Genomic DNA, 22,470 nt, shown 5'->3' with positions numbered 1-22,470 from the left:
GGGAGCCAATTAAACGGCGCCGAAATTGTCTTGTCAGTGACCGCGCAGTCTTGGGATTTTCGCTCTAATAGGGCCCCGCAGCCGACGCGCACGATACGAGTGAGCCAATTAAACGGCACCGAAATTGTCTTGTCAGTGACCGCGCAGTATTGGGATTTTCGCTCTAATAGGGCCCCGCAGCCGACGCGCACGATACGAGGGAGCCAATTAAACGGCGCCGAAATTGTCTTGTCAGTGACCGCGCAGTCTTGGGATTTTCGCTCTCTTAGGGCCCCGCAGCCGACGCGCACGATACGAGGGAGCCAATTAAACGGCGCCGAAATTGTCTTGTCAGTGACCGCGCAGTCTGGGATTTTCGCTCTCTTAGGGCCCCGCAGCCGACGCGCACGATACGAGGGAGCCAATTAAACGGCGCCGAAATTGTCTTGTCAGTGACCGCGCAGTATTGGGATTTTCGCTCTCTTAGGGCCCCGCAGCCGACGCGCACGATACGAGGGAGCCAATTAAACGGCGCCGAAATTGTCTTGTCAGTGACCGCGCAGTCTTGGGATTTTCGCTCTCATAGGGCCCCGCAGCCGACGCGCACGATACGAGGGAGCCAATTAAACGGCGCCGAAATTGTCTTGTCAGTGACCGCGCAGTCTTGGGATTTTCGCTCTCTTAGGGCCCCGCAGCCGACGCGCACGATACGAGGGAGCCAATTAAACGGCGCCGAAATCGTCTTGTCAGTGACCGCGCAGTATTGGGATTTTCGCTCTCTTAGGGCCCCGCAGCCGACGCGCACGATACGAGGGAGCCAATTAAACGGCGCCGAAATTGTCTTGTCAGTGACCGCGCAGTCTTGGGATTTTCGCTCTCTTAGGGCCCCGCAGCCGACGCGCACGATACGAGGGAGCCAATTAAACGGCGCCGAAATTGTCTTGTCAGTGACCGCGCAGTCTTGGGATTTTCGCTCTCTTAGGGCCCCGCAGCCGACGCGCACGATACGAGGGAGCCAATTAAACGGCGCCGAAATTGTCTTGTCAGTGACCGCGCAGTCTTGGGATTTTCGCTCTCTTAGGGCCCGGCAGCCGACGCGCACGATACGAGGGAGCCAATTAAACGGCGCCGAAATTGTCTTGTCAGTGACCGCGCAGTCTTGGGATTTTCGCTCTCTTAGGGCCCCGCAGCCCACGCGCACGATACGAGGGAGCCAATTAAACGGTGCCGAAAATGTCTTGTCAGTGACCGCGCAGTCTTGGGATTTTCGCTCTCTTAGGGCCCCGCAGCCGACGCGCACGATACGAGGGAGCCAATTAAACGGCGCCGAAATTGTCTTGTCAGTGACCGCGCAGTCTTGGGATTTTCGCTCTCTTAGGGCCCCGCAGCCGACGCGCACGATACGAGGGAGCCAATTAAACGGCGCCGAAATTGTCTTGTCAGTGACCGCGCAGTCTTGGGATTTTCGCTCTCTTAGGGCCCCGCAGCCGACGCGCACGATACGAGGGAGCCAATTAAACGGCGCCGAAATTGTCTTGTCAGTGACCGCGCAGTCTTGGGATTTTCGCTCTCTTAGGGCCCCGCAGCCGACGCGCACGATACGAGGGAGCCAATTAAACGGCGCCGAAATTGTCTTGTCAGTGACCGCGCAGTCTTGGGATTTTCGCTCTCTTAGGGCCCCGCAGCCGACGCGCACGATACGAGGGAGCCAATTAAACGGCGCCGAAATTGTCTTGTCAGTGACCGCGCAGTATTGGGATTTTCGCTCTCTTAGGGCCCCGCAGCCGACGCACACGATACGAGGGAGCCAATTAAACGGCGCCGAAATTGTCTTGTCAGTGACCGCGCAGTATTGGGATTTTCGCTCTCTTAGGGCCCCGCAGCCGACGCGCACGATACGAGGGAGCCAATTAAACGGCGCCGAAATTGTCTTGTCAGTGACCGCGCAGTATTGGGATTTTCGCTCTCTTAGGGCCCCGCAGCCGACGCGCACGATACGAGGGAGCCAATTAAACGGCGCCGAAATTGTCTTGTCAGTGACCGCGCAGTCTTGGGATTTTCGCTCTCTTAGGGCCCCGCAGCCGACGCGCACGATACGAGGGAGCCAATTAAACGGCGCCAAAATTGTCTTGTCAGTGACCGCGCAGTATTGGGATTTTCGCTCTCTTAGGGCCCCGTAGCCGACGCGCACGATACGAGGGAGCCAATTAAACGGCGCCGAAATTGTCTTGTCAGTGACCGCGCAGTATTGGGATTTTCGCTCTCTTAGGGCCCCGCAGCCGACGCGCACGATACGAGGGAGCCAATTAAACGGCGCCGAAATTGTCTTGTCAGTGACCGCGCAATCTTGGGATTTTTGCTCTCTTAGGGCCCCGCAGCCGACGCGCACGATACGAGGGAGCCAATTAAACGGCGCCGAAATTGTCTTGTCAGTGACCGCGCAGTATTGGGATTTTCGCTCTAATAGGGCCCCGCAGCCGACGCGCACGATACGAGGGAGCCAATTAAACGGCGCCGAAATTATCTTGTCAGTGACCGCGCAGTATTGGGATTTTCGCTCTAATAGGGCCCCGCAGCCGACGCGCACGATACGAGGGAGCCAATTAAACGGCGCCGAAATTGTCTTGTCAGTGACCGCTCAGTATTGGGATTTTCGCTCTAATAGGGCCCCGCAGCCGACGCGCACGATACGAGGGAGCCAATTAAACGGCGCCGAAATTGTCTTGTCAGTGACCGCGCAGTATTGGGATTTTCGCTCTAATAGGGCCCCGCAGCCGACGCGCACGATACGAGGGAGCCAATTAAACGGCGCCGAAATTGTCTTGTCAGTGACCGCGCAGTATTGGGATTTTCGCTCTCTTAGGGCCCCGCAGCCGACGCGCACGATACGAGGGAGCCAATTAAACGGCGCCGAAATTGTCTTGTCAGTGACCGCGCAGTATTGGGATTTTCGCTCTAATAGGGCCCCGCAGCCGACGCGCACGATACGAGGGAACCAATTAAACGGCGCCGAAATTGTCTTGTCAGTGACCGCGCAGTATTGGGATTTTCGCTCTCTTAGGGCCCCGCAGCCGACGCGCACGATACGAGGGAGCCAATTAAACGGCGCCGAAATTGTCTTGTCAGTGACCGCGCAGTATTGGGATTTTCGCTCTAATAGGGCCCCGCAGCCGACGCGCACGATACGAGGGAGCCAATTAAACGGCGCCGAAATTGTCTTGTCAGTGACCGCGCAGTATTGGGATTTTCGCTCTCTTAGGGCCCCGCAGCCGACGCGCACGATACGAGGGAGCCAATTAAACGGCGCCGAAATTGTCTTGTCAGTGACCGCGCAGTATTGGGATTTTCGCTCTAATAGGGCACCGCAGCCGACGCGCACGATACGAGGGAGCCAATTAAACGGCGCCGAAATTGTCTTGTCAGTGACCGCGCAGTCTTGGGATTTTCGCTCTAATAGGGCCCCGCAGCCGACGCGCACGATACGAGTGAGCCAATTAAACGGCGCCGAAATTGTCTTGTCAGTGACCGCGCAGTATTGAGATTTTCGCTCTAATAGGGCCCCGCAGCCGACGCGCACGATACGAGGGAGCCAATTAAACGGCGCCGAAATTGTCTTGTCAGTGACCGCGCAGTCTTGGGATTTTCGCTCTAATAGGGCCCCGCAGCCGACGCGCACGATACGAGTGAGCCAATTAAACGGCACCGAAATTGTCTTGTCAGTGACCGCGCAGTATTGGGATTTTCGCTCTAATAGGGCCCCGCAGCCGACGCGCACGATACGAGGGAGCCAATTAAACGGCGCCGAAATTGTCTTGTCAGTGACCGCGCAGTCTTGGGATTTTCGCTCTAATAGGGCCCCGCAGCCGACGCGCACGATACGAGGGAGCCAATTAAACGGCGCCGAAATTGTCTTGTCAGTGACCGCGCAGTATTGGGATTTTCGCTCTAATAGGGCACCGCAGCCGACGCGCACGATACGAGGGAGCCAATTAAACGGCGCCGAAATTGTCTTGTCAGTGACCGCGCAGTATTGGGATTTTCGCTCTAATAGGGCCCCGCAGCCGACGCGCACGATACGAGGGAGCCAATTAAACGGCGCCGAAATTGTCTTGTCAGTGACCGCGCAGTCTTGGGATTTTCGCTCTCTTAGGGCCCCGCAGCCGACGCGCACGATACGAGGGAGCCAATTAAACGGCGCCGAAATTGTCTTGTCAGTGACCGCGCAGTATTGGGATTTTCGCTCTAATAGGGCACCGCAGCCGACGCGCACGATACGAGGGAGCCAATTAAACGGCGCCGAAATTGTCTTGTCAGTGACCGCGCAGTCTTGGGATTTTCGCTCTAATAGGGCCCCGCAGCCGACGCGCACGATACGAGGGAGCCAATTAAACGGCGCCGAAATTGTCTTGTCAGTGACCGCGCAGTATTGGGATTTTCGCTCTAATAGGGCCCCGCAGCCGACGCGCACGATACGAGTGAGCCAATTAAACGGCGCCGAAATTGCCTTGTCAGTGACCGCGCAGTATTGGGATTTTCGCTCTAATAGGGCCCCGCAGCCGACGCGCACGATACGAGGGAACCAATTAAACGGCGCCGAAATTGTCTTGTCAGTGACCGCGCAGTCTTGGGACTTTCGCTCTAATAGGGCCCCGCAGCCGACGCGCACGATACGAGGGAGCCAATTAAACGGCGCCGAAATTGTCTTGTCAGTGACCGCGCAGTATTGGGATTTTCGCTCTAATATGGCCCCGCAGCCGACGCGCACGATACGAGGGAGCCAATTAAACGGCGCCGAAATTGTCTTGTCAGTGACCGCGCAGTATTGGGATTTTCGCTCTAATAGGGCCCCGCAGCCGACGCGCACGATACGAGGGAGCCAATTAAACGGCGCCGAAATTGTCTTGTCAGTGACCGCGCAGTATTGGGATTTTCGCTCTAATAGGGCCCCGCAGCCGACGCGCACGATACGAGGGAGCCAATTAAACGGCGCCGAAATTGTCTTGTCAGTGACCGCGCAGTATTGGGATTTTCGCTCTCTTAGGGCCCCGCAGCCGACGCGCACGATACGAGGGAGCCAATTAAACGGCGCCGAAATTGCCTTGTCAGTGACCGCGCAGTATTGGGATTTTCGCTCTAATAGGGCCCCGCAGCCGACGCGCACGATACGAGGGAGCCAATTAAACGGCGCCAAAATTGTCTTGTCAGTGACCGCGCAGTATTGGGATTTTCGCTCTAATATCGCCCCGCAGCCGACGCGCACGATACGAGGGAGCCAATTAAACGGCGCCGAAATTGTCTTGTCAGTGACCGCGCAGTATTGGGATTTTCGCTCTAATAGGGCCCCGCAGCCGACGCGCACGATACGAGGGAGCCAATTAAACGGCGCCGAAATTGCCTTGTCAGTGACCGCGCAGTATTGGGATTTTCGCTCTAATAGGGCCCCGCAGCCGACGCGCACGATACGAGGGAGCCAATTAAACGGCGCCGAAATTGTCTTGTCAGTGACCGCGCAGTATTGGGATTTTCGCTCTAATAGGGCCCCGCAGCCGACGCGCACGATACGAGGGAGCCAATTAAACGGCGCCGAAATTGTCTTGTCAGTGACCGCGCAGTATTGGGATTTTCGCTCTAATAGGGCCCCGCAGCCGACGCGCACGATACGAGGGAGCCAATTAAACGGCGCCGAAATTGTCTTGTCAATGACCGCGCAGTATTGGGATTTTCGCTCTAATAGGGCCCCGCAGCCGACGCGCACGATACGAGGGAGCCAATTAAACGGCGCCGAAATTGTCTTTTCAGTGACCGCGCAGTCTTGGGACTTTCGCTCTAATAGGGCCCCGCAGCCGACGCGCACATTACGAGGGAGCCAATTAAACGGCGCCGAAATCGTCTTGTCAGTGACCGCGCAGTATTGGGATTTTCGCTCTAATATGGCCCCGCAGCCGACGCGCACGATACGAGGGAGCCAATTAAACGGCGCCGAAATTGTCTTGTCAGTGACCGCGCAGTATTGGGATTTTCGCTCTAATAGGGCCCCACAGCCGACGCGCACGATACGAGGGAGCCAATTAAACGGCGCCGAAATTGTCTTGTCAGTGACCGCGCAGTATTGGGATTTTCGCTCTAATAGGGCCCCGCAGCCGACGCGCACGATACGAGGGAGCCAATTAAACGGCGCCGAAATTGTCTTGTCAGTGACCGCGCAGTATTGGGATTTTCGCTCTCTTAGGGCCCCGCAGCCGACGCGCACGATACGAGGGAGCCAATTAAACGGCGCCGAAATTGTCTTGTCAGTGACCGCGCAGTATTGGGATTTTCGCTCTAATAGGGCCCCGCAGCCGACGCGCACGATACGAGGGAGCCAATTAAACGGCGCCGAAATTGTCTTGTCAGTGACCGCGCAGTATTGGGATTTTCGCTCTAATAGGGCCCCGCAGCCGACGCGCACGATACGAGGGAGCCAATTAAACGGCGCCGAAATTGTCTTGTCAGTGACCGCGCAGTATTGGGATTTTCGCTCTCTTAGGGCCCCGCAGCCGACGCGCACGATACGAGGGAGCCAATTAAACGGCGCCGAAATTGTCTTGTCAGTGACCGCGCAGTATTGGGATTTTCGCTCTAATAGGGCCCCGCAGCCGACGCGCACGATACGAGGGAGCCAATTAAACGGCGCCGAAATTGTCTTGTCAGTGACCGCGCAGTATTGGGATTTTCGCTCTAATAGGGCCCCGCAGCCGACGCGCACGATACGAGGGAGCCAATTAAACGGCGCCGAAAACGTCTTGTCAGTGACCGCGCAGTCTTGGGATTTTCGCTCTAATAGGGCCCCGCAGCCGACGCGCACGATACGAGTGAGCCAATTAAACGGCGCCGAAATTGTCTTGTCAGTGACCGCGCAGTATTGGGATTTTCGCTCTAATAGGGCCCCGCAGCCGACGCGCACGATACGAGGGAGCCAATTAAACGGCGCCGAAATTGTCTTGTCAGTGACCGCGCAGTCTTGGGATTTTCGCTCTCTTAGGGCCCCGCAGCCGACGCGCACGATACGAGGGAGCCAATTAAACGGCGCCGAAATTGTCTTGTCAGTGACCGCGCAGTCTTGGGATTTTAGCTCTCTTAGGGCCCCGCAGCCGACGCGCACGATACGAGGGAGCCAATTAAACGGCGCCGAAATTGTCTTGTCAGTGACCGCGCAGTATTGGGATTTTCGCTCTAATAGGGCCCCGCAGCCGACGCGCACGATACGAGGGAGCCAATTAAACGGCGCCGAAATTGTCTTGCCAGTGACCGCGCAGTCTTGGGATTTTCGCTCTAATAGGGCCCCGCAGCCGACGCGCACGATACGAGGGAGCCAATTAAACGGCGCCGAAATTGTCTTGTCAGTGACCGCGCAGTATTGGGATTTTCGCTCTAATAGGGCTCCGCAGCCGACGCGCACGATACGAGGGAGCCAATTAAACGGCGCCGAAATTGTCTTGTCAGTGACCGCGCAGTATTGGGATTTTCGCTCTCTTAGGGCCCCGCAGCCGACGCGCACGATACGAGGGAGCCAATTAAACGGCGCCGAAATTGTCTTGTCAGTGACCGCGCAGTATAGGGATTTTCGCTCTAATAGGGCCCCGCAGCCGACGCGCACGATACGAGGGAGCCAATTAAACGGCGCCGAAATTGTCTTGTCAGTGACCGCGCAGTATTGGGATTTTCGCTCTCTTAGGGCCCCGCAGCCGACGCGCACGATACGAGGGAGCCAATTAAAAGGCGCCGAAATTGTCTTGTCAGTGACCGCGCAGTATTGGGATTTTCGTTCTAATAGGGCACCGCAGCCGACGCGGGCGATACGAGGGAGCCAATTAAACGGCGCCGAAATTGTCTTGTCAGTGACCGCGCAGTATTGGGATTTTCGCTCTCTTAGGGCCCCGCAGCCGGCGCGCACGATACGAGGGAGCCAATTAAAAGGCGCCGAAATTGTCTTGTCAGTGACCGCGCAGTATTGGGATTTTCGCTCTAATAGGGCACCGCAGCCGACGCGGGCGATACGAGTTAGCCAATTAAACGGCGCCGAAATTGTGTTGTCAGTGACCGCGCAGTCTTGGGATTTTCGCTCTCTTAGGGCCCCGCAGCCGACGCGCACGATACGAGGGAGCCAATTAAACGGCGCCGAAATTGTCTTGTCAGTGACCGCGCAGTCTTGGGATTTTCGCTCTCTTAGGGCCCCGCAGCCGACGCGCACGATACGAGGGAGCCAATTAAACGGCGCCGAAATTGTCTTGTCAGTGACCGCGCAGTCTTGGGATTTTAGCTCTCTTAGGGCCCCGCAGCCGACGCGCACGATACGAGGGAGCCAATTAAACGGCGCCGAAATTGTCTTGTCAGTGACCGCGCAGTATTGGGATTTTCGCTCTAATAGGGCCCCGCAGCCGACGCGCACGATACGAGGGAGCCAATTAAACGGCGCCGAAATTGTCTTGCCAGTGACCGCGCAGTCTTGGGATTTTCGCTCTAATAGGGCCCCGCAGCCGACGCGCACGATACGAGGGAGCCAATTAAACGGCGCCGAAATTGTCTTGTCAGTGACCGCGCAGTATTGGGATTTTCGCTCTAATAGGGCTCCGCAGCCGACGCGCACGATACGAGGGAGCCAATTAAACGGCGCCGAAATTGTCTTGTCAGTGACCGCGCAGTATTGGGATTTTCGCTCTCATAGGGCCCCGCAGCCGACGCGCACGATACGAGGGAGCCAATTAAACGGCGCCGAAATTGTCTTGTCAGTGACCGCGCAGTATTGGGATTTTCGCTCTCTTAGGGCCCCGCAGCCGACGCGCACGATACGAGGGAGCCAATTAAACGGCGCCGAAATTGCCTTGTCAGTGACCGCGCAGTATTGGGATTTTCGCTCTCATAGGGCCCCGCAGCCGACGCGCACGATACGAGGGAGCCAATTAAACGGCGCCGAAATTGTCTTGTCAGTGAACGCGCAGTATTGGGATTTTCGCTCTCTTAGGGCCCCGCAGCCGACGCGCACGATACGAGGGAGCCAATTAAACGGCGCCGAAATTGTCTTGTCAGTGACCGCGCAGTCTTGGGATTTTCGCTCTAATAGGGCCCCGCAGCCGACGCGCACGATACGAGGGAGCCAATTAAACGGCGCCGAAATTGTCTTGTCAGTGACCGCGCAGTATTGGGATTTTCGCTCTCATAGGGCCCCGCAGCCGACGCGCACGATACGAGGGAGCCAATTAAACGGCGCCGAAATTGTCTTGTCAGTGACCGCGCAGTATTGGGATTTTCGCTCTCATAGGGCCCCGCAGCCGACGCGCACGATACGAGGGAGCCAATTAAACGGCGCCGAAATTGTCTTGTCAGTGACCGCGCAGTATTGGGATTTTCGCTCTCTTAGGGCCCCGCAGCCGACGCGCACGATACGAGGGAGCCAATTAAACGGCGCCGAAATTGTCTTGTCAGTGACCGCGCAGTATTGGGATTTTCGCTCTCATAGGGCCCCGCAGCCGACGCGCACGATACGAGGGAGCCAATTAAACGGCGCCGAAATTGTCTTGTCAGTGACCGCGCAGTATTGGGATTTTCGCTCTCTTAGGGCCCCGCAGCCGACGCGCACGATACGAGGGAGCCAATTAAACGGCGCCGAAATTGTCTTGTCAGTGACCGCGCAGTATTGGGATTTTCGCTCTCTTAGGGCCCCGCAGCCGACGCGCACGATACGAGGGAGCCAATTAAAGGGCGCCGAAATTGTCTTGTCAGTGACCGCGCAGTATTGGGATTTTCGCTCTCATAGGGCCCCGCAGCCGACGCGCACGATACGAGGGAGCCAATTAAACGGCGCCGAAATTGTCTTGTCAGTGACCGCGCAGTATTGGGATTTTCGCTCTCATAGGGCCCCGCAGCCGACGCGCACGATACGAGGGAGCCAATTAAACGGCGCCGAAATTGTCTTGTCAGTGACCGCGCAGTATTGGGATTTTCGCTCTCTTAGGGCCCCGCAGCCGACGCGCACGATACGAGGGAGCCAATTAAACGGCGCCGAAATTGTCTTGTCAGTGACCGCGCAGTATTGGGATTTTCGCTCTCTTAGGGCCCCGCAGCCGACGCGCACGATACGAGGGAGCCAATTAAACGGCGCCGAAATTGTCTTGTCAGTGACCGCGCAGTATAGGGATTTTCGCTCTAATAGGGCCCCGCAGCCGACGCGCACGATACGAGGGAGCCAATTAAACGGCGCCGAAATTGTCTTGTCAGTGACCGCGCAGTATTGGGATGTTCGCTCTCTTAGGGCCCCGCAGCCGACGCGCACGATAGGAGGGAGCCAATTAAAAGGCGCCGAAATTGTCTTGTCAGTGACCGCGCAGTATTGGGATTTTCGTTCTAATAGGGCACCGCAGCCGACGCGGGCGATACGAGGGAGCCAATTAAACGGCGCCGAAATTGTCTTGTCAGTGACCGCGCAGTATTGGGATTTTCGCTCTCTTAGGGCCCCGCAGCCGGCGCGCACGATACGAGGGAGCCAATTAAAAGGCGCCGAAATTGTCTTGTCAGTGACCGCGCAGTATTGGGATTTTCGCTCTAATAGGGCACCGCAGCCGACGCGGGCGATACGAGTTAGCCAATTAAACGGCGCCGAAATTGTCTTGTCAGTGACCGCGCAGTCTTGGGATTTTCGCTCTCTTAGGGCCCCGCAGCCGACGCGCACGATACGAGGGAGCCAATTAAACGGCGCCGAAATTGTCTTGTCAGTGACCGCGCAGTCTTGGGATTTTCGCTCTCTTAGGGCCCCGCAGCCGACGCGCACGATACGAGGGAGCCAATTAAACGGCGCCGAAATTGTCTTGTCAGTGACCGCGCAGTCTTGGGATTTTAGCTCTCTTAGGGCCCCGCAGCCGACGCGCACGATACGAGGGAGCCAATTAAACGGCGCCGAAATTGTCTTGTCAGTGACCGCGCAGTATTGGGATTTTCGCTCTAATAGGGCACCGCAGCCGACGCGCACGATACGAGGGAGCCAATTAAAAGGCGCCGAAATTGTCTTGTCAGTGACCGCGCAGTATTTGGATTTTCGCTCTAATAGGGCACCGCAGCCGACGCGGGCGATACGAGGGAGCCAATTAAACGGCGCCGAAATTGTCTTGTCAGTGACCGCGCAGTCTTGGGATTTTCGCTCTCTTAGGGCCCCGCAGCCGACGCGCACGATACGAGGGAGCCAATTAAACGGCGCCGAAATTGTCTTGTCAGTGACCGCGCAGTCTTGGGATTTTCGCTCTCTTAGGGCCCCGCAGCCGACGCGCACGATACGAGGGAGCCAATTAAACGGCGCCGAAATTGTCTTGTCAGTGACCGCGCAGTCTTGGGATTTTCGCTCTCTTAGGGCCCCGCAGCCGACGCGCACGATACGAGGGAGCCAATTAAACGGCGCCGAAATTGTCTTGTCAGTGACCGCGCAGTCTTGGGATTTTAGCTCTCTTAGGGCCCCGCAGCCGACGCGCACGATACGAGGGAGCCAATTAAACGGCGCCGAAATTGTCTTGTCAGTGACCGCGCAGTCTTGGGATTTTCGCTCTCTTAGGGCCCTGCAGCCGACGCGCACGATACGAGGGAGCCAATTAAAAGGCGCCGAAATTGTCTTGTCAGTGACCGCGCAGTATTGGGATTTTCGCTCTAATAGGGCACCGCAGCCGACGCGCACGATACGAGGGAGCCAATTAAACGGCGCCGAAATTGTCTTGTCAGTGACCGCGCAGTATTGGGATTTTCGCTCTAATAGGGCCCCGCAGCCGACGCGCACGATACGAGGGAGCCAATTAAACGGCGCCGAAATTGTCTTGTCAGTGACCGCGCAGTCTTGGGATTTTCGCTCTCTTAGGGCCCCGCAGCCGACGCGCACGATACGAGGGAGCCAATTAAACGGCGCCGAAATTGTCTTGTCAGTGACCGCGCAGTATTGGGATTTTCGCTCTAATAGGGCCCCGCAGCCGACGCGCACGATACGAGGGAGCCAATTAAACGGCGCCGAAATTGTCTTGTCAGTGACCGCGCAGTATTGGGATTTTCGCTCTAATAGGGCACCGCAGCCGACGCGCACGATACGAGGGAGCCAATTAGACGGCGCCGAAATTGTCTTGTCAGTGACCGCGCAGTATTGGGATTTTCGCTCTAAAAGGGCCCCGCAGCCGACGCGCACGATACGAGGGAGCCAATTAAACGGCGCCGAAATTGTCTTGTCAGTGACCGCGCAGTCTTGGGATTTTCGCTCTCTTAGGGCCCCGCAGCCGATGCGCACGATACGAGGGAGCCAATTAAACGGCGCCGAAATTGTCTTGTCAGTGACCGCGCAGTATTGGGATTTTCGCTCTAATAGGGCACCGCAGCCGACGCGCACGATACGAGGGAGCCAATTAAACGGCGCCGAAATTGTCTTGTCAGTGACCGCGCAGTATTGGGATTTTCGCTCTAATAGGGCACCGCAGCCGACGCGCACGATACGAGGGAGCCAATTAAACGGCGCCGAAATTGTCTTGTCAGTGACCGCGCAGTCTTGGGATTTTCGCTCTAATAGGGCCCCGCAGCCGACGCGCACGATACGAGGGAGCCAATTAAACGGCGCCGAAATTGTCTTGTCAGTGACCGCGCAGTATTGGGATTTTCGCTCAAATAGGGCCCCGCAGCCGACGCGCACGATACGAGGGAGCCAATTAAACGGCGCCGAAATTGTCTTGTCAGTGACCGCGCAGTATTGGGATTTTCGCTCTCATAGGGCCCCGCAGCCGACGCGCACGATACGAGGGAGCCAATTAAACGGCGCCGAAATTGTCTTGTCAGTGACCGCGCAGTCTTGGGATTTTCGCTCTCTTAGGGCCCCGCAGCCGACGCGCACAATACGAGGGAGCCAATTAAACGGCGCCGAAATTGTCTTGTCAGTGACCGCGCAGTATTGGGATTTTCGCTCTAATAGGGCCCCGCAGCCGACGCGCACGATACGAGGGAGCCAATTAAACGGCGCCGAAATTGTCTTGTCAGTGACCGCGCAGTCTTGGGATTTTCGCTCTAATAGGGCCCCGCAGCCGACGCGCACGATACGAGTGAGCCAATTAAACGGCACCGAAATTGTCTTGTCAGTGACCGCGCAGTATTGGGATTTTCGCTCTAATAGGGCCCCGCAGCCGACGCGCACGATACGAGGGAGCCAATTAAACGGCGCCGAAATTGTCTTGTCAGTGACCGCGCAGTATTGGGATTTTCGCTCTAATAGGGCCCCGCAGCCGACGCGCACGATACGAGGGAGCCAATTAAACGGCGCCGAAATTGTATTGTCAGTGACCGCGCAGTCTTGGGATTTTCGCTCTAATAGGGCCCCGCAGCCGACGCGCACGATACGAGTGAGCCAATTAAACGGCGCCGGAATTGTCTTGTCAGTGACCGCGCAGTATTGGGATTTTCGCTCTAATAGGGCCCGCAGCCGACGCGCACGATACGAGGGAGCCAATTAAACGGCGCCGAAATTGTCTTGTCAGTGACCGCGCAGTCTTGGGATTTTCGCTCTAATAGGGCCCCGCAGCCGACGCGCACGATACGAGTGAGCCAATTAAACGGCACCGAAATTGTCTTGTCAGTGACCGCGCAGTATTGGGATTTTCGCTCTAATAGGGCCCCGCAGCCGACGCGCACGATACGAGGGAGCCAATTAAACGGCGCCGAAATTGTCTTGTCAGTGACCGCGCAGTCTTGGGATTTTCGCTCTAATAGGGCCCCGCAGCCGACGCGCACGATACGAGGGAGCCAATTAAACGGCGCCGAAATTGTCTTGTCAGTGACCGCGCAGTATTGGGATTTTCGCTCTAATAGGGCACCGCAGCCGACGCGCACGATACGAGGGAGCCAATTAAACGGCGCCGAAATTGTCTTGTCAGTGACCGCGCAGTATTGGGATTTTCGCTCTAATAGGGCCCCGCAGCCGACGCGCACGATACGAGGGAGCCAATTAAACGGCGCCGAAATTGTCTCGTCAGTGACCGCGCAGTCTTGGGATTTTCGCTCTCTTAGGGCCCCGCAGCCGACGCGCACGATACGAGGGAGCCAATTAAACGGCGCCGAAATTGTCTTATCAGTGACCGCGCAGTATTGGGATTTTCGCTCTAATAGGGCCCCGCAGCCGACGCGCACGATACGAGGGAGCCAATTAAACGGCGCCGAAATTGTCTTGTCAGTGACCGCGCAGTATTGGGATTTTCGCTCTAATAGGGCACCGCAGCCGACGCGCACGATACGAGGGAGCCAATTAAACGGCGCCGAAATTGTCTTGTCAGTGACCGCGCAGTATTGGGATTTTCGCTCTAAAAGGGCCCCGCAGCCGACGCGCACGATACGAGGGAGCCAATTAAACGGCGGCGAAATTGTCTTGTCAGTGACCGCGCAGTATTGGGATTTTCGCTCTAATAGGGCCCCGCAGCCGACGCGCACGATACGAGGGAGCCAATTAAACGGCGCCGAAATTATCTTGTCAGTGACCGCGCAGTATTGGGATTTTCGCTCTAATAGGGCCCCGCAGCCGACGCGCACGATACGAGGGAGCCAATTAAACGACGCCGAATTTGTCTTGTCAGTGACCGCGCAGTCTTGGGATTTTCGCTCTCTTAGGGCCCCGCAGCCGACGCGCACGATACGAGGGAGCCAATTAAACGGCGCCGAAATTGTCTTGTCAGTGACCGCGCAGTATTGGGATTTTCGCTCTAATAGGGCTCCGCAGCCGACGCGCACGATACGAGGGAGCCAATTAAACGGCGCCGAAATTGTCTTGTCAGTGACCGCGCAGTATTGGGATTTTCGCTCTCATAGGGCCCCGCAGCCGACGCGCACGATACGAGGGAGCCAATTAAACGGCGCCGAAATTGTCTTGTCAGTGACCGCGCAGTCTTGGGATTTTCGCTCTCTTAGGGCCCCGCAGCCGACGCGCACGATACGAGGGAGCCAATTAAACGGCGCCGAAATTGTCTTGTCAGTGACCGCGCAGTCTTGGGATTTTCGCTCTCTTAGGGCCCCGCAGCCGACGCGCACGATACGAGGGAGCCAATTAAACGGCGCCGAAATTGTCTTGTCAGTGACCGCGCAGTCTTGGGATTTTAGCTCTCTTAGGGCCCCGCAGCCGACGCGCACGATACGAGGGAGCCAATTAAACGGCGCCGAAATTGTCTTGTCAGTGACCGCGCAGTCTTGGGATTTTCGCTCTCTTAGGGCCCTGCAGCCGACGCGCACGATACGAGGGAGCCAATTAAAAGGCGCCGAAATTGTCTTGTCAGTGACCGCGCAGTATTGGGATTTTCGCTCTAATAGGGCACCGCAGCCGACGCGCACGATACGAGGGAGCCAATTAAACGGCGCCGAAATTGTCTTGTCAGTGACCGCGCAGTATTGGGATTTTCGCTCTAATAGGGCCCCGCAGCCGACGCGCACGATACGAGGGAGCCAATTAAACGGCGCCGAAATTGTCTTGTCAGTGACCGCGCAGTCTTGGGATTTTCGCTCTCTTAGGGCCCCGCAGCCGACGCGCACGATACGAGGGAGCCAATTAAACGGCGCCGAAATTGTCTTGTCAGTGACCGCGCAGTATTGGGATTTTCGCTCTAATAGGGCCCCGCAGCCGACGCGCACGATACGAGGGAGCCAATTAAACGGCGCCGAAATTGTCTTGTCAGTGACCGCGCAGTATTGGGATTTTCGCTCTAATAGGGCACCGCAGCCGACGCGCACGATACGAGGGAGCCAATTAAACGGCGCCGAAATTGTCTTGTCAGTGACCGCGCAGTATTGGGATTTTCGCTCTAAAAGGGCCCCGCAGCCGACGCGCACGATACGAGGGAGCCAATTAAACGGCGCCGAAATTGTCTTGTCAGTGACCGCGCAGTCTTGGGATTTTCGCTCTCTTAGGGCCCCGCAGCCGATGCGCACGATACGAGGGAGCCAATTAAACGGCGCCGAAATTGTCTTGTCAGTGACCGCGCAGTATTGGGATTTTCGCTCTAATAGGGCACCGCAGCCGACGCGCACGATACGAGGGAGCCAATTAAACGGCGCCGAAATTGTCTTGTCAGTGACCGCGCAGTATTGGGATTTTCGCTCTAATAGGGCACCGCAGCCGACGCGCACGATACGAGGGAGCCAATTAAACGGCGCCGAAATTGTCTTGTCAGTGACCGCGCAGTCTTGGGATTTTCGCTCTAATAGGGCCCCGCAGCCGACGCGCACGATACGAGGGAGCCAATTAAACGGCGCCGAAATTGTCTTGTCAGTGACCGCGCAGTATTGGGATTTTCGCTCAAATAGGGCCCCGCAGCCGACGCGCACGATACGAGGGAGCCAATTAAACGGCGCCGAAATTGTCTTGTCAGTGACCGCGCAGTATTGGGATTTTCGCTCTCATAGGGCCCCGCAGCCGACGCGCACGATACGAGGGAGCCAATTAAACGGCGCCGAAATTGTCTTGTCAGTGACCGCGCAGTCTTGGGATTTTCGCTCTCTTAGGGCCCCGCAGCCGACGCGCACGATACGAGGGAGCCAATTAAACGGCGCCGAAATTGTCTTGTCAGTGACCGCGCAGTATTGGGATTTTCGCTCTAATAGGGCCCCGCAGCCGACGCGCACGATACGAGGGAGCCAATTAAACGGCGCCGAAATTGTCTTGTCAGTGACCGCGCAGTCTTGGGATTTTCGCTCTAATAGGGCCCCGCAGCCGACGCGCACGATACGAGTGAGCCAATTAAACGGCACCGAAATTGTCTTGTCAGTGACCGCGCAGTATTGGGATTTTCGCTCTAATAGGGCCCCGCAGCCGACGCGCACGATACGAGGGAGCCAATTAAACGGCGCCGAAATTGTCTTGTCAGTGACCGCGCAGTATTGGGATTTTCGCTCTAATAGGGCCCCGCAGCCGACGCGCACGATACGAGGGAGCCAATTAAACGGCGCCGAAATTGTATTGTCAGTGACCGCGCAGTCTTGGGATTTTCGCTCTAATAGGGCCCCGCAGCCGACGCGCACGATACGAGTGAGCCAATTAAACGGCGCCGAAATTGTCTTGTCAGTGACCGCGCAGTATTGGGATTTTCGCTCTAATAGGGCCCGCAGCCGACGCGCACGATACGAGGGAGCCAATTAAACGGCGCCGAAATTGTCTTGTCAGTGACCGCGCAGTCTTGGGATTTTCGCTCTAATAGGGCCCCGCAGCCGACGCGCACGATACGAGTGAGCCAATTAAACGGCACCGAAATTGTCTTGTCAGTGACCGCGCAGTATTGGGATTTTCGCTCTAATAGGGCCCCGCAGCCGACGCGCACGATACGAGGGAGCCAATTAAACGGCGCCGAAATTGTCTTGTCAGTGACCGCGCAGTATTGGGATTTTCGCTCTAATAGGGCACCGCAGCCGACGCGCACGATACGAGGGAGCCAATTAAACGGCGCCGAAATTGTCTTGTCAGTGACCGCGCAGTATTGGGATTTTCGCTCTAATAGGGCCCCGCAGCCGACGCGCACGATACGAGGGAGCCAATTAAACGGCGCCGAAATTGTCTCGTCAGTGACCGCGCAGTCTTGGGATTTTCGCTCTCTTAGGGCCCCGCAGCCGACGCGCACGATACGAGGGAGCCAATTAAACGGCGCCGAAATTGTCTTATCAGTGACCGCGCAGTATTGGGATTTTCGCTCTAATAGGGCCCCGCAGCCGACGCGCACGATACGAGGGAGCCAATTAAACGGCGCCGAAATTGTCTTGTCAGTGACCGCGCAGTATTGGGATTTTCGCTCTAATAGGGCACCGCAGCCGACGCGCACGATACGAGGGAGCCAATTAAACGGCGCCGAAATTGTCTTGTCAGTGACCGCGCAGTATTGGGATTTTCGCTCTAATAGGGCCCCGCAGCCGACGCGCACGATACGAGGGAGCCAATTAAACGGCGCCGAAATTGTCTCGTCAGTGACCGCGCAGTCTTGGGATTTTCGCTCTCTTAGGGCCCCGCAGCCGACGCGCACGATACGAGGGAGCCAATTAAACGGCGCCGAAATTGTCTTATCAGTGACCGCGCAGTATTGGGATTTTCGCTCTAATAGGGCCCCGCAGCCGACGCGCACGATACGAGGGAGCCAATTAAACGGCGCCGAAATTGTCTTGTCAGTGACCGCGCAGTATTGGGATTTTCGCTCTAATAGGGCACCGCAGCCGACGCGCACGATACGAGGGAGCCAATTAAACGGCGCCGAAATTGTCTTGTCAGTGACCGCGCAGTATTGGGATTTTCGCTCTAAAAGGGCCCCGCAGCCGACGCGCACGATACGAGGGAGCCAATTAAACGGCGGCGAAATTGTCTTGTCAGTGACCGCGCAGTATTGGGATTTTCGCTCTAATAGGGCCCCGCAGCCGACGCGCACGATACGAGGGAGCCAATTAAACGGCGCCGAAATTATCTTGTCAGTGACCGCGCAGTATTGGGATTTTCGCTCTAATAGGGCCCCGCAGCCGACGCGCACGATACGAGGGAGCCAATTAAACGACGCCGAATTTGTCTTGTCAGTGACCGCGCAGTCTTGGGATTTTCGCTCTCTTAGGGCCCCGCAGCCGACGCGCACGATACGAGGGAGCCAATTAAACGGCGCCGAAATTGTCTTGTCAGTGACCGCGCAGTATTGGGATTTTCGCTCTAATAGGGCTCCGCAGCCGACGCGCACGATACGAGGGAGCCAATTAAACGGCGCCGAAATTGTCTTGTCAGTGACCGCGCAGTATTGGGATTTTCGCTCTCATAGGGCCCCGCAGCCGACGCGCACGATACGAGGGAGCCAATTAAACGGCGCCGAAATTGTCTTGTCAGTGACCGCGCAGTCTTGGGATTTTCGCTCTCTTAGGGCCCCGCAGCCGACGCGCACGATACGAGGGAGCCAATTAAACGGCGCCGAAATTGTCTTGTCAGTGACCGCGCAGTATTGGGATTTTCGCTCTAATAGGGCCCCGCAGCCGACGCGCACGATACGAGGGAGCCAATTAAACGGCGCCGAAATTATCTTGTCAGTGACCGCGCAGTATTGGGATTTTCGCTCTAATAGGGCCCCGCAGCCGACGCGCACGATACGAGGGAGCCAATTAAACGACGCCGAATTTGTCTTGTCAGTGACCGCGCAGTCTTGGGATTTTCGCTCTCTTAGGGCCCCGCAGCCGACGCGCACGATACGAGGGAGCCAATTAAACGGCGCCGAAATTGTCTTGTCAGTGACCGCGCAGTATTGGGATTTTCGCTCTAATAGGGCTCCGCAGCCGACGCGCACGATACGAGGGAGCCAATTAAACGGCGCCGAAATTGTCTTGTCAGTGACCGCGCAGTATTGGGATTTTCGCTCTCATAGGGCCCCGCAGCCGACGCGCACGATACGAGGGAGCCAATTAAACGGCGCCGAAATTGTCTTGTCAGTGACCGCGCAGTATTGGGATTTTCGCTCTCTTAGGGCCCCGCAGCCGACGCGCACGATACGAGGGAGCCAATTAAACGGCGCCGAAATTGCCTTGTCAGTGACCGCGCAGTATTGGGATTTTCGCTCTCATAGGGCCCCGCAGCCGACGCGCACGATACGAGGGAGCCAATTAAACGGCGCCGAAATTGTCTTGTCAGTGAACGCGCAGTATTGCGATTTTCGCTCTCTTAGGGCCCCGCAGCCGACGCGCACGATACGAGGGAGCCAATTAAACGGCGCCGAAATTGTCTTGTCAGTGACCGTGCAGTCTTGGGATTTTCGCTCTAATAGGGCCCCGCAGCCGACGCGCACGATACGAGGGAGCCAATTAAACGGCGCCGAAATTGTCTTGTCAGTGACCGCGCAGTATTGGGATTTTCGCTCTCATAGGGCCCCGCAGCCGACGCGCACGATACGAGGGAGCCAATTAAACGGCGCCGAAATTGTCTTGTCAGTGACCGCGCAGTATTGGGATTTTCGCTCTCATAGGGCCCCGCAGCCGACGCGCACGATACGAGGGAGCCAATTAAACGGCGCCGAAATTGTCTTGTCAGTGACCGCGCAGTATTGGGATTTTCGCTCTCTTAGGGCCCCGCAGCCGACGCGCACGATACGAGGGAGCCAATTAAACGGCGCCGAAATTGTCTTGTCAGTGACCGCGCAGTATTGGGATTTTCGCTCTCATAGGGCCCCGCAGCCGACGCGCACGATACGAGGGAGCCAATTAAACGGCGCCGAAATTGTCTTGTCAGTGACCGCGCAGTATTGGGATTTTCGCTCTCTTAGGGCCCCGCAGCCGACGCGCAAGATACGAGGGAGCCAATTAAACGGCGCCGAAATTGTCTTGTCAGTGACCGCGCAGTATTGGGATTTTCGCTCTCTTAGGGCCCCGCAGCCGACGCGCACGATACGAGGGAGCCAATTAAAGGGCGCCGAAATTGTCTTGTCAGTGACCGCGCAGTATTGGGATTTTCGCTCTCATAGGGCCCCGCAGCCGACGCGCACGATACGAGGGAGCCAATTAAACGGCGCCGAAATTGTCTTGTCAGTGACCGCGCAGTATTGGGATTTTCGCTCTCATAGGGCCCCGCAGCCGACGCGCACGATACGAGGGAGCCAATTAAACGGCGCCGAAATTGTCTTGTCAGTGACCGCGCAGTATTGGGATTTTCGCTCTCTTAGGGCCCCGCAGCCGACGCGCACGATACGAGGGAGCCAATTAAACGGCGCCGAAATTGTCTTGTCAGTGACCGCGCAGTATTGGGATTTTAGCTCTCTTAGGGCCCCGCAGCCGACGGGCACGATACGAGGGAGCCAATTAAACGGCGCCGAAATTGTCTTGTCAGTGACCGCGCAGTATTGGGATTTTCGCTCTCTTAGGGCCCCGCAGCCGACGCGCACGATACGAGGGAGCCAATTAAACGGCGCCGAAATTGTCTTGTCAGTGACCGCGCAGTATAGCGATTTTCGCTCTAATAGGGCCCCGCAGCCGACGCGCACGATACGAGGGAGCCAATTAAACGGCGCCGAAATTGTCTTGTCAGTGACCGCGCAGTATTGGGATTTTCGCTCTCTTAGGGCCCCGCAGCCGACGCGCACGATACGAGGGAGCCAATTAAAAGGCGCCGAAATTGTCTTGTCAGTGACCGCGCAGTATTGGGATTTTCATTCTAATAGGGCACCGCAGCCGACGCGGGCGATACGAGGGAGCCAATTAAACGGCGCCGAAATTGTCTTGTCAGTGACCGCGCAGTATTGGGATTTTCGCTCTCTTAGGGCCCCGCAGCCGGCGCGCACGATACGAGGGAGCCAATTAAAAGGCGCCGAAATTGTCTTGTCAGTGACCGCGCAGTATTGGGATTTTCGCTCTAATAGGGCACCGCAGCCGACGCGGGCGATACGAGGGAGCCAATTAAACGGCGCCGAAATTGTCTTGTCAGTGACCGCGCAGTCTTGGGATTTTCGCTCTCTTAGGGCCCCGCAGCCGACGCGCACGATACGAGGGAGCCAATTAAACGGCGCCGAAATTGTCTTGTCAGTGACCGCGCAGTCTTGGGATTTTCGCTCTCTTAGGGCCCCGCAGCCGACGCGCACGATAAGAGGGAGCCAATTAAACGGCGCCGAAATTGTCTTGTCAGTGACCGCGCAGTCTTGGGATTTTAGCTCTCTTAGGGCCCCGCAGCCGACGCGCACGATACGAGGGAGCCAATTAAACGGCGCCGAAATTGTCTTGTCAGTGACCGCGCAGTATTGGGATTTTCGCTCTAATAGGGCACCGCAGCCGACGCGCACGATACGAGGGAGCCAATTAAAAGGCGCCGAAATTGTCTTGTCAGTGACCGCGCAGTATTGGGATTTTCGCTCTAATAGGGCACCGCAGCCGACGCGGGCGATACGAGGGAGCCAATTAAACGGCGCCGAAATTGTCTTGTCAGTGACCGCGCAGTCTTGGGATTTTCGCTCTCTTAGGGCCCCGCAGCCGACGCGCACGATACGAGGGAGCCAATTAAACGGCGCCGAAATTGTCTTGTCAGTGACCGCGCAGTCTTGGGATTTTCGCTCTCTTAGGGCCCCGCAGCCGACGCGCACGATACGAGGGAGCCAATTAAACGGCGCCGAAATTGTCTTGTCAGTGACCGCGCAGTCTTGGGATTTTCGCTCTCTTAGGGCCCCGCAGCCGACGCGCACGATACGAGGGAGCCAATTAAACGGCGCCGAAATTGTCTTGTCAGTGACCGCGCAGTCTTGGGATTTTAGCTCTCTTAGGGCCCCGCAGCCGACGCGCACGATACGAGGGAGCCAATTAAACGGCGCCGAAATTGTCTTGTCAGTGACCGCGCAGTCTTGGGATTTTCGCTCTCTTAGGGCCCTGCAGCCGACGCGCACGATACGAGGGAGCCAATTAAAAGGCGCCGAAATTGTCTTGTCAGTGACCGCGCAGTATTGGGATTTTCGCTCTAATAGGGCACCGCAGCCGACGCGCACGATACGA

Source organism: Ixodes scapularis, unplaced genomic scaffold (genome assembly GCF_016920785.2).
Source record: "Ixodes scapularis isolate PalLabHiFi unplaced genomic scaffold, ASM1692078v2 ptg000504l_1__unscaffolded, whole genome shotgun sequence".
Taxonomy (NCBI): domain Eukaryota; kingdom Metazoa; phylum Arthropoda; class Arachnida; order Ixodida; family Ixodidae; genus Ixodes; species Ixodes scapularis.
The sequence above is the reverse complement of the archived record's forward strand: the minus strand, read 5'-3'. Positions refer to the sequence as shown.